The 10,519-nt window shown below is 44.8% G+C and overlaps 1 protein-coding gene across 1 annotated transcript in view; it reads right to left on the reverse strand.

The window, feature by feature from the left end:
• Positions 1-4,401, reverse strand: part of GNB1 (G protein subunit beta 1) — a 75,528-nt gene extending 71,127 nt beyond the window's left edge. Inside the window, exon 1 of the mRNA XM_056865082.1 lies at positions 4,372-4,401. The gene's annotated coding sequence lies outside the window, so the exon portion shown is untranslated. The remainder of the gene's footprint in view (positions 1-4,371) is intronic.
• Positions 4,402-10,519: the final 6,118 nt, after the last annotated feature.

Below are 10,519 nucleotides of genomic sequence, written 5' to 3' on the forward strand. Positions count from 1 at the left end.
GCAAAAAATCCTAGTAACTCAAAATTCTAACCCTATAACTTTTAACCCATTAATATCAATGTTAATATCTCCAAACACAAAGCTTAGGCTTTGGTGAAAGATACCAGAGTCACTGAGACCCGCTGGTACAGCCAGAAATATGTGTTTGTTGCATTGAAATCAACAGACCTTCTTTCCAATTTAACAAGTTTTGGAACAGGCAAGTGTAAAGCTTTTAGTACTTCAGACCCAAACAGGAAGTAAATTGGGATATAAATAAGTAAATTCATTACCGTTGTAAAACAAAACTGTTAACCCAATGTGAAAAACCTTGTAAGACTGTAAAGGCCTCCATAATAGGCACTTAACAGATTTATTTAACATGTTTCCCCATACAACACTCAAGTCAAACAGAACTTTAGAGAAGAGGTTTCGCTAACCAAATAACCTTTTTGCTTCGTGACAATTTAAGTATAACCAAAGAAATTCAGGTCAAATGGTATTTTGCAGGAACCACCACAGATTGATGGAAGGGTTATGGAGCAGGACTGCATTTCTTTCCCATCACAAAGAGGTCACATGTGATCACACCGACAGAACAAACAGTTCCACAATTAAGATTTATGTACGCTGTGCCATGGAAGAAAATTGGAAGAAAACAGGTCCCAATAACATTCAGCAAAGTAAAACCTTCCCAAACTTTGTTATGAGGAGGCCTTAAAGATGTTAAAATGATCCCAGTTATCACTTTATCTATGTAAAAATTTCAATAAAACTATTTACTCCACATTCCCAGTCTTTACTTTCAGGATTGAAAAGCATCCAAGATTTAAAAATGAAAACACACGCATGCATACACACACATCTATACAGAGGATATCTGCCACTCCCCCAGCCCCAACAAAACAAATCAGTGGAGTGAAAAATATGATCAAAACCAGAAAAGGATTCTAAAAAGGCAAGGAAAATCTAGTTGGGCGAGGTTGTGATGATGAGTTGAAAATGAGAGTTGTCTCCCTGCAAACGCCATCTTGTTGCAGTCACCAGGCCCAGGCACAAAAAGATCCATTCATTCTCAGTGTGAAAAAAGAGGGGGGGGAGAGAAGAGAAACAAGCATACCCTCCATAATCTGCAGCCACCAAGACAACTTCACTATTCAGTCCCTCTCTTCCCAAAACTATACAGGGGAGAGAGGGGGGAAATGCTTCACAGATTAAGATCTCATTTCCACCTCTTGCCTTCTAAGGTGAATTTCATGTATCAACAGAATTGTCTCTCAAGGAACTAAATTGTGTTTGGCAAGAAAGCCTCAAGATGTGCAGAAAACCTCCTACAGCTGCACACAACACAAATGGCCAAGTTGAAAAGGCAGAGACACATTTCGTTACTGGCTTTATGATCTTTTCCTAAAATGCAGATTGAAATGGGTGCGTGGCATGAATAGTTTTGCTAGTTCCCAAGCTTTCCTTGTTAAAGAAAGCAACAATTACCTTGCTTCAAGAGGGGAGAAAATGTAAAAAACAACAACAAAACAAGCCTGGAGGAAGCAGGTCTTACATAAAATAAGTCCCTAGAAGTGGTTTTGCTAAGGCAATCATGATTTTTTTAAACCCACATTAGTTAAATTAGTTAAATTTTAGCTGATATTCACAAGTGATAAATTGATACCCTAGGATAACCTCTACATCATTTTAATTTTCTTCCACACACAATGTCTAATCTAGATTTATTCATGCTTTCTCACACACACACAAGTATCCACACCCCTTTCTCCTCGGTATGCTCAATTTTAAAAATTCAAGTAGGCTTTGTGAAAAAGATGCTGTTTTTCTAAACTGGGAAGCGTATTGTTAACAGAAATTATCGTTGAACACGCCCTTATTCTCCTGCAGTTAATATACACGCTGAGCTTAGATATTAACAACAGAATTATACAACACCTATTAAATGGAGAAGCCTCTAACAGGCTAGGTCAATTTCTCAGTTTATGATAACAAAAGTACAATCTCTTCTCCATCCCTCCCTTTCTTTCCCCTCCCTCCCCCCACGGTGGGAAGAAAGCCACCAAGATCCCACCTTCTTAGCTCACATAACAACCCTCCTTTGGCAAGGGACTGCCTAAAGCAGTCTCACCCTGTTTGTCTCTCCCCCACCCAATCAATTTTCCACCATTACAGTACCAGCCACACACACACAACTGCACTCTCTGGAAAATCTCCCCTAAGCATCTTCTCTCTGGACCTGGCTGCCTTTTTGCACTTCTCTAACACACACACACACAAATCTCATTCCAGCAGGTACACAGATACACCCCTCCCACCATGTTTTCAGCTGGGTGGGACACGATTGAGACAATAAAAGCAAAACCCAAAATGGTTATTTCTTGACTGCCCTGTGTCAGCAGCTATGAGAAAGGGCTGGGCAGCTCTCCTACAGTTAGAAAGGCATAGAGGAGAGAGGGTGGTGGTGAGAAAGACAGAACTGCCAAGGAACAGGATTGCTAGAAGAGGGCAAAATGGAGGAGAAAGTACAGAGATTGGATTTAAAACAGATGGGGTGGGAAGGGGTATTAAAGGGAAGGGAAAGCAGAAGTACAACAGTGGGGAAGAATGGTGGGTGGGGGAGAGATACACAACAAGATATGATGGATTGGGGAGAAAGGAACAGAATTTAAGGCTCAGAGTGAGAGGAAGGGGAGCAAGAAAGAGAGAGGTAAGAAAGGGTGAGAGTGTATGAAAGAAATTGAGAATAAAATGATGGTGAAATAAAGAAGCAAAATGGAAGAAAAGGGGATGCGAGGGAAGAGGGGAAGAAGCAACAGAAAAGAAAAATAAAGTGGTGAAAAAGGAGGCTGCGGGGGACGTGATGGATATGGGGACTAAAAGAGAAAACTGGAAACAGCCACAGCATTGTGTGGAGAGGGTATAAGGCAAGGAAATGGGGAAGCTGGAGGGAAGCTGTAAAGATTATAAGAGAGGTATGGGGGGGGGGGAACCTGCAAAGCGTTTGTGGAAAAGTTGTAGGGTAGTTGTTGGGGAAGCTACAAAGAGCATTTGGGGAGAGCTTACAGCAGGCTTAAAGGAGGAATGGGGGAAGTTGCATATTTGCATGGGGGTTAGTGCACAAAAGAGAAGAGAGAAGTGTTTATTGAAGAGGGAGAGGATTAAAAGCTGGGCCAATAGGAACCTACAGGGAAAGGGGGTTAAAAGTCTGAAAAAGCGGGAATCTGGGGGCAGTTCTCAACTCAGAAAGGAGTGGGTTTGTGCGTAGGAGTGTGACCGTAGGAGTGGCCAATTGGGGAGCAAATACCAAGGATTTGTGGAGAAAGGCAGAGGCAGGGTGAAAAGCAAATAGGGAGAGTTGAGGCAGAAAATGTGGAATCTAAGGAAGGCAGAAAGAAAGGCAGCAGAAGATAGTTGATGGGGGGGGAGAGAGAAAGAGAAAACTGTGGTACTCCAAGCATGCAACTGAGGAGGGGGGCCTCACCAAAGACAGAGTTCGGCCACCTAGGAAGCATATATGGGAGGGGGCAGGAACAGCAGGAAGCTGAGGCGTACTGCATGGAGGAGGGGTGACCAAAAAGCACTAGATGGAGGCAGCCATGAAAGCTTAAGGGGGAGAAACTGATCCTCCCCCCCCCAAAAAAGGACAGGAAGGGGAAATTTGTACTCAAATTCAGTGGGTAGGATTGAACCAGATGCATCCTTGGAGGAGGGGGTACAGAAAAGCACTAGAGGGAGGCTGCCATGAAAGGTTTAAGGGGGAGAAGCTGATCCTCCCCCCCCCAAAAAGGACAGGAAGGGGAAATTTGTACTCAAACTCAGTGGGTAGGAAGTGAGGATCGAACCAGATGCATGCATGGAGGAAGGGGGATATAGAAAAGCAGTAGAGGGAGGGAGCCATGAAAGGTTTAAGAGGGGAAAGCTGATCCCCCCCCAAAAAAAAAACAGGAAGGGGACATTTGCACTCAAATTCAGTGGGTAGGAAGTGAGGATCGAACCAGACGCATGCATGGAGGAAGGGGGGGTATAGAAAAGCAGTAGAGGGAGGGAGCCATGAAAGGTTTAAGGGGGGAAAGCTGATCCCCCCCCCCAAAAAAAAACAGGAAGGAGACATTTGCACTCAAATTCAGTGGGTAGGAAGCGAGGATCGAACCAGATGCATGCATGGAGGAAGGAGGGGGGGTACAGAAAAGCACTAGAGGGAGTCAGCCATGAAAGGTCTAAGGGGGAGAAGCTGATCCCCCACCCACCGACCCCCCCAAAAAACAACACTCAGGAAGGGGAAACATAAAACGGGGGTTAATAGGGTCTGAGGGAGGGGTTTTAAGATCAGAAAACCCCCTCTTTGTGTGTGTGTGTGTGTGTGTCTGCCCCCCCCCCAATTCTCACCTTCCTCGACGGCCGCCGCTCCTTCACCGCCGCCCCCCCACCCAGGCAGAGCGGGCTGTCGCTGCCCCGGACCCGGGAGAGACCCTCCGAGGCTCCCGTCGCTCCTCCTCTTGCTCGGCCGAGGCTGGAAGGCGGAGGGGGGGGAGGGGAAGAGAAGAAGGAGAGACGGGGGGCGGGGGTCCGCCGCTGGGGTGAGGGTGGGGGGGGGTCCTCGGTCGTCGTCCCGAAAGCGGGGGGAGGGGGAGAAGAGCCCCCCCCAAAAAAGGAGGGCGGCGGCTGTCGCTGCTGCGTCGGAAGGCGTCGAGGTTCCCTCAGGAGACGCTCGGGCGGGCGCGTTTTGTGGGTTTTTTCCCCCAATTAGATCAATTCGGTTGGTTTTTTTTTTTTTTTGTAATTGTTATTATTTTTAAAGGGTGTTTTTTAAAAAATAATAATCAGTGGACGTCGGGTTCGCCGCTTAGCTCCCGCCCGCGGCCATGGGGAAAGCGGAGCTGGGCGCGGCAGGCGACGAGGCGGCGACGGCGGCCCGCTTCCTTCCTTCCTGCCTTCTCCTTCGCCCTCCCCTCTGCGCACGCGCGGCCCCGCCCCTGCGGCCCGGCCGGGAAACCCCGCGCGCGGCCCCGCCCCTGCCCTGCCCCTCTCCTCCTTCCCCTCCCCCCACACACCAGCCTCTGAGGGGATTTTATTCTTCATTTCTTTGGCTTTTTGTGTGTGAGGCTTTTGAAGTGCCCTGGTTGTCTTATAGAGTCCAATGAAGACAACTAGGGGGGAGGTCAAAAAGAGCGACAGTGCTTTATTTAGCTCAGTGGTTCCCAACCTTTTTTTGACCAGGGACCACTAGGACCTTTTTGTTCGGTGCAGGGACCCCAAGGTTCAAAATAAAAATTCCGAGAATTTGAAAATAAACTTAAATCATAACTGTTCGTTAAACATTAAACTTAGAATAATAGTTGAATATATATATTTTATAATAGAGAACTTTTAATTGAAAATATTAATTTATTATGGGTTTATAACTTTGTTTCGCAGACCTTAATTTAGTTCTCGCGGACCCCTGGGGGTCCACGGACCCCTGGTTGGGAACCAGTGATTTAGCTAAACACAGACCTGGGGGTGAAATAACCCGCAAATAAGATGTGCAGAGTTACTCACCAGAGAAACAAAGGAAAGTTTAGTATCATTTATGCCTTTGCATGGGCCAGGCCCATGGCTGCTGACAAGCAGATTGATATACAAAAGCACCAATGCACATTAAGTGTCTAATTAGGATAACCTATTGGCCAAAGGCTGTCTCTAAGCAAGTTCTAGGTCTTGTGATCTTAGTAACTAGAAACCATATACCTAAAGGTTATCCGGCCTGTGTCACCGTGGTCTTGGTAGTTTATTTCCTAGGAAAGAAAATACATAGGAAAGAAAATACCAAGACCACGGTGACACAGCCCGGATAACCCACAAGAACCAATGAACTCTGACCGTGAAAGCCTTCGACAATATTTTCATATACCTAAAGATGAAGGTAATTCAGAGCTCTCTACTGGTGAGAGGCCGTGCCAGGCACAGAGAGCATGATTTGTTGGCTCATGGCTCCCGGATGCCAACTTCCCCAAAGCTTCCATGTGTGTGCGTATGAATACATAGTGTTCTAAACCAGCCCTCATATCTGGGCATTACAAAACTTACGAATGTTGCGGGATGTATCCCCCATTGTCTATACAATCTTGATAGACCTAGCCATCGCAGAGTTTTTTCTCTTGCGCGAGTAAAATGCCTTCCCATCGAAGTTGTTATATGGAAGGTTTCAAAATATTCCTAAACGTGCACGGAAATGTGAATGTGGCTCCAACTCTTTGGACTCAATCGAGCACATATTGCTAGATTGCTCATTATACGCATCCGCTAGGAAGAAATGGTTAAATACTTGGATACATTCTAAATATTATCTTCCTAGTAAAATGTCAATTTTTTTTGAACGATACAACAGTAGAGATCACTGTGGCGGTGGCCAATTTCTTAGTCAATGTGTTAACAATGAAAAATTTGGGAAACTCTGTGTTATGATTTTATGTTTGTTTTAGCTTTTTTAGCTAATAGCTGTATTTATACTGTTTTTTCCTCTTTGTAATATTGGATATGCCATTAAAGGTTTATTGATCCAAATTTTTCTTCCCTTTTCCCCCCTCAGCATTTTGGGCGTGTGTTTGCCCGTGATTCACACCAGATGTGTGTAAAATACACCTCGAACACACGAAGCTGCCTTCTACTGAATCAGAACGCTTGGTCCATCCAATAGGGTTGCCAGGTCCCTCTCCGCTACCGGCAGAGTCCAGTTGCCAAAGCGGCCCTTTTCTCCAGGTGAACTGATCTGCATCAGCTGGAGATCAGTTGTAATAGCAGGAGATCTCCAGCTGGTACCTGGAGTGCAATTGTTATTTCAGTAAAATAGTATTAGAATATGAGCCTTTGTGCTGTTGTTATCCCAAACTGGTATCTGGAGGTTGGCAACCCTATACCTTGTATGTAAAACATACAAAGGAAAGCAGATTCCTTTGAAATGTGGTGTTGGAGGAGATCCCCTGGACTTAGGGTTGCCAACCTCCAGGTAATAGCTGGAGGTCTCCTGCTATTACAACTGATCTCCAGCCAAGAGAGATCAGTTCCCCTGGAGAAAATGGGTACTTTGGCAATTGGACTCTATGGCACCCCCCAAACCCCGCCCTCCTCAAGCTCCGCCCCATAAATCTCCTGCCGGTGGCGAAGAGGGACCTCACAACCCTAACCTGGTTTATAAAACATACCTTGAACACATGAAGCTGCCTTATACTGAATCAGACCCTTGGTCCATCAAAGTCAGGATTGTCTACTCAGACCGGCAGCATGCATGTATAAAATATACCTAGTGTGTAAAATATATACTTTTGTGTATACAATATACCTGTGTAAGACACGAGTTCAGTAATCACTGCAAACATCACTGCCCAATCTAGTGAAATATAAGTAGGGTTGCCAACCTCCAGATACTAGCTGGAGATCTCCTGCTAATACAACTAATCTCCAGCCGATAGAGATCAGTTCACCTGGAGAAAATGGCCGCTTGGGCAATTGGACTCTATGGCATTGAAGTCCCTCCCCTCCCCAAACCCCACCCTCCTCAGTCTCCGCTCCCAAAAAACTCCCGCCGGTGGCGAAGTTTGTGAAGGGACCTGGGAACCCTTCACATGAAGCTGCCTTATACTGAATCAGACCCTTGGTCCATCAAAGGCCATTTATGCATGCGAAGTTTTGCCTTGGATTTGCCTCTCTCTATATGCACATTTTCCCCACCCAAGTTCTCAAAACTCTGCATGGGGACTTATTCTTGAGTTTTGAGAATATGGATGGGGAAAATATGCATCTAAAGAGTGGCAAATCCAAGGCAAAACCCTCCCATGCATAAATGGCCAAAGTCAGTATTGTCTACTCAGACCAACAGCTAGGGTTGCCAGGTCCCTCTTCGCCACTGGCGGGAGGTTTTTGGGGGGGAGGCTGAGGAGGGAGGGGTTTGGGGAGGGGAGGGACTTCAATGCCATAGAGTCCAATTGCCAAAGCGGCCAGTTTCTCCAGATGAACTGATCTCTGTCGGCTGGAGATCAGTTGTAATAGCAGGAAATTACCAGCTATTACCTGGAGGTTAACAAACCTATGCTGAAATACTAAGTAATTGCAACTAACAAACAGCAAGAGGCTCACTTCTATATAACACGTTAATTTTTACTGACTGGCTTACTCATATTGAATAACAACTTAAATAGCAATGTCATAGAAATAAAGGAAATAAACAAAATCCCCAGCGGGATAATATCACCCCAGTCCAAGGTGGTAAGTCCGTATTAATGGAGGTTGCGTCACCTCACAGTCCAAGGTAGTAAGTCCGTGTTGATAGGGGTTGCATCACCTCACACACTTGTGAAGTCAAAGAATTGAGACGTGGAATGCGGGTTACTTCACCCCAAACGGAACCTTTGATTTTCCGTTTGGGGTGAAAAATTAACGTGTTATATAGAAGTGAGCCTCGTGCTGTTTGTTAGTTGCAAATACCTGGAGGTTGGCAACACTAGTTGTAATAGCAGGAGATCTCCTGCTACTACCTGGAGATTACTGGAATTCTCAAGCACTTATGGCGAAACAGACAAAAATATGCTGATAAGACAATCGTTATATTGTGCATACAAACCGCAAAATGCAAAACAGTGATATACACAAATTAATTCCAAAGAAGAAAATACAACAGCCCATGTAGTTTAAGGTCCTTGCAGCTTGTAAAGGAGTCCTTGCAGCTGTGTGGGTGAACTCCAAGCAGCTTGTAAAGGAGTCCTTGCAGCTGTGTAGGTGAACTCCAAAATAGGTTTCCGGTAAAAGTCCTATTTCGCATGAACACTTTTTCATCATTGGCAGTTCACTGTAACATTAGCCACATTATCACAAGGTCTGTTGTGGAGAGAGGAAGGGAAAGAGATTGTATGCCAGTTTGATTCTCCTTAAAAGGTGGAGAAAGTTGGCATATAAAAACCAACTCTTCTTCCTCCCAGAAACCCACCTCTGGATGACCCCCCACACACACACACACACATTTATTTTAAATTAATTTCCCCTCATGCTTTTTTACAGTTTCAGCAAGCACCGTGAAAAATACAAGCAGCATAAGTCACTTAAACTTAGACGTATTCCATATAAAGGTTATCCAGTACAATGAAACAACTACAATTCACAGGCTAATCCGATGCAGAGTCACTGTCGTCTAGATTCATTGATTTAAATGGTGTCAGACTGGATTAACTATGCATGGCACCGAACTGCAACTATCCCCCCTTTCACAAAAGCAGGCTGTAAGGTGATTTCCCCCCTCTTACTGAATGCATTTTACATTTTTCCCACGCTTTGTTACAGATTCAGCAAGCAACTTGAGAAATATACGCACCATCATATGAATCAGACCACAGGGGTATATATCTAGTACATTGAAACAAATATAATTAAAACCTCCTCTCCTTACAGTAAACAGGCTCTGATGTAATCTCCCCCCCCTGCATGTGGCTGTATTTTAATTTAATTTTTCCACACTCCAGCAAACATTGCAAAACATAAGTAGCATAAGGCAGTAGATCTGTATAAATCTATATATGCTCATGTGTCTGTTACTCAGTGCAGTGAAAAAACAATTTTAAATAACTCCCTTCCTCAGAGAAACCAGGCTGTGTGCTGACTTTTTTCTTGTGTGAATTTTAATTTTATTACAATTTCAACAAGCAGCATTTAAAAACATAAGCAGCATAAGACAGCTCAATTAAACTCTATAGATACATTTGATATAAGGGCTACCCAACGTGGTTAACCAGCTTTAATTAAGAATCTTCCTTCACAGAAAGTGCTCTTGAGGAGATTCTGCGTGTATTTTAAAATAATTCTCCCCTTTTAGTTGTAGCAGAAATATAAATTTAAAAAAAATAACACAAACACATGAAAGTTCAAAAAGCCCAAAGTTTGTAATTTCGACTTTTGGAATTTACTGGCCTATGTTTGTATCTTAATGACTGCATATTTTATGTACCTTCTGTAACAACTGTAACATTACTTATGCCATTAAAGGTTTTTCATTCAATAACACAAACACATAACCAGCACATGAGAGCAGCTGAATAATAGTGAGATTAAAAGGTTACCCAGTTCACCTGGAGAAAATGGCCACTTTGGCAATCGGACTCTATGGCATTGAAGTCCCTCCCCTCCCCAAACCCCGCCCTCCTCAGCCTCCGCCCTAAAAACTTCCCACTGGTGGTGGAAAGGGACCTGGCAACCAGCCTCCAGACGGCGCCTGGAGATGATCTGGTATTGTAACTGATCTCCAGACAACAGAGGAAATGGCTGCTTTAGAGGATGGACTCTATGACATTGTACCCTGCTGAGGTTCCTCCCCTCCCCAGGCTCCATCCCCAAAATCACCAGGTATTTCCTGACCCACAGGTGGCAACCCAAGCTTGGTTAGCGAGGACCCGCTTGGATCACAGAACCACAGAGCTGGAAGGGGCCACACAGGCCATCTAGTCCAACCCCCTGCTCAGTGCAGGATCAGCCTAGAGCATCCCTGACAAGTGTTGGTCCAGCCTCTGCTTAA

The sequence above is a fragment of the Euleptes europaea genome, chromosome 19 (genome assembly GCF_029931775.1).
Source record: "Euleptes europaea isolate rEulEur1 chromosome 19, rEulEur1.hap1, whole genome shotgun sequence".
NCBI lineage: Eukaryota > Metazoa > Chordata > Lepidosauria > Squamata > Sphaerodactylidae > Euleptes > Euleptes europaea.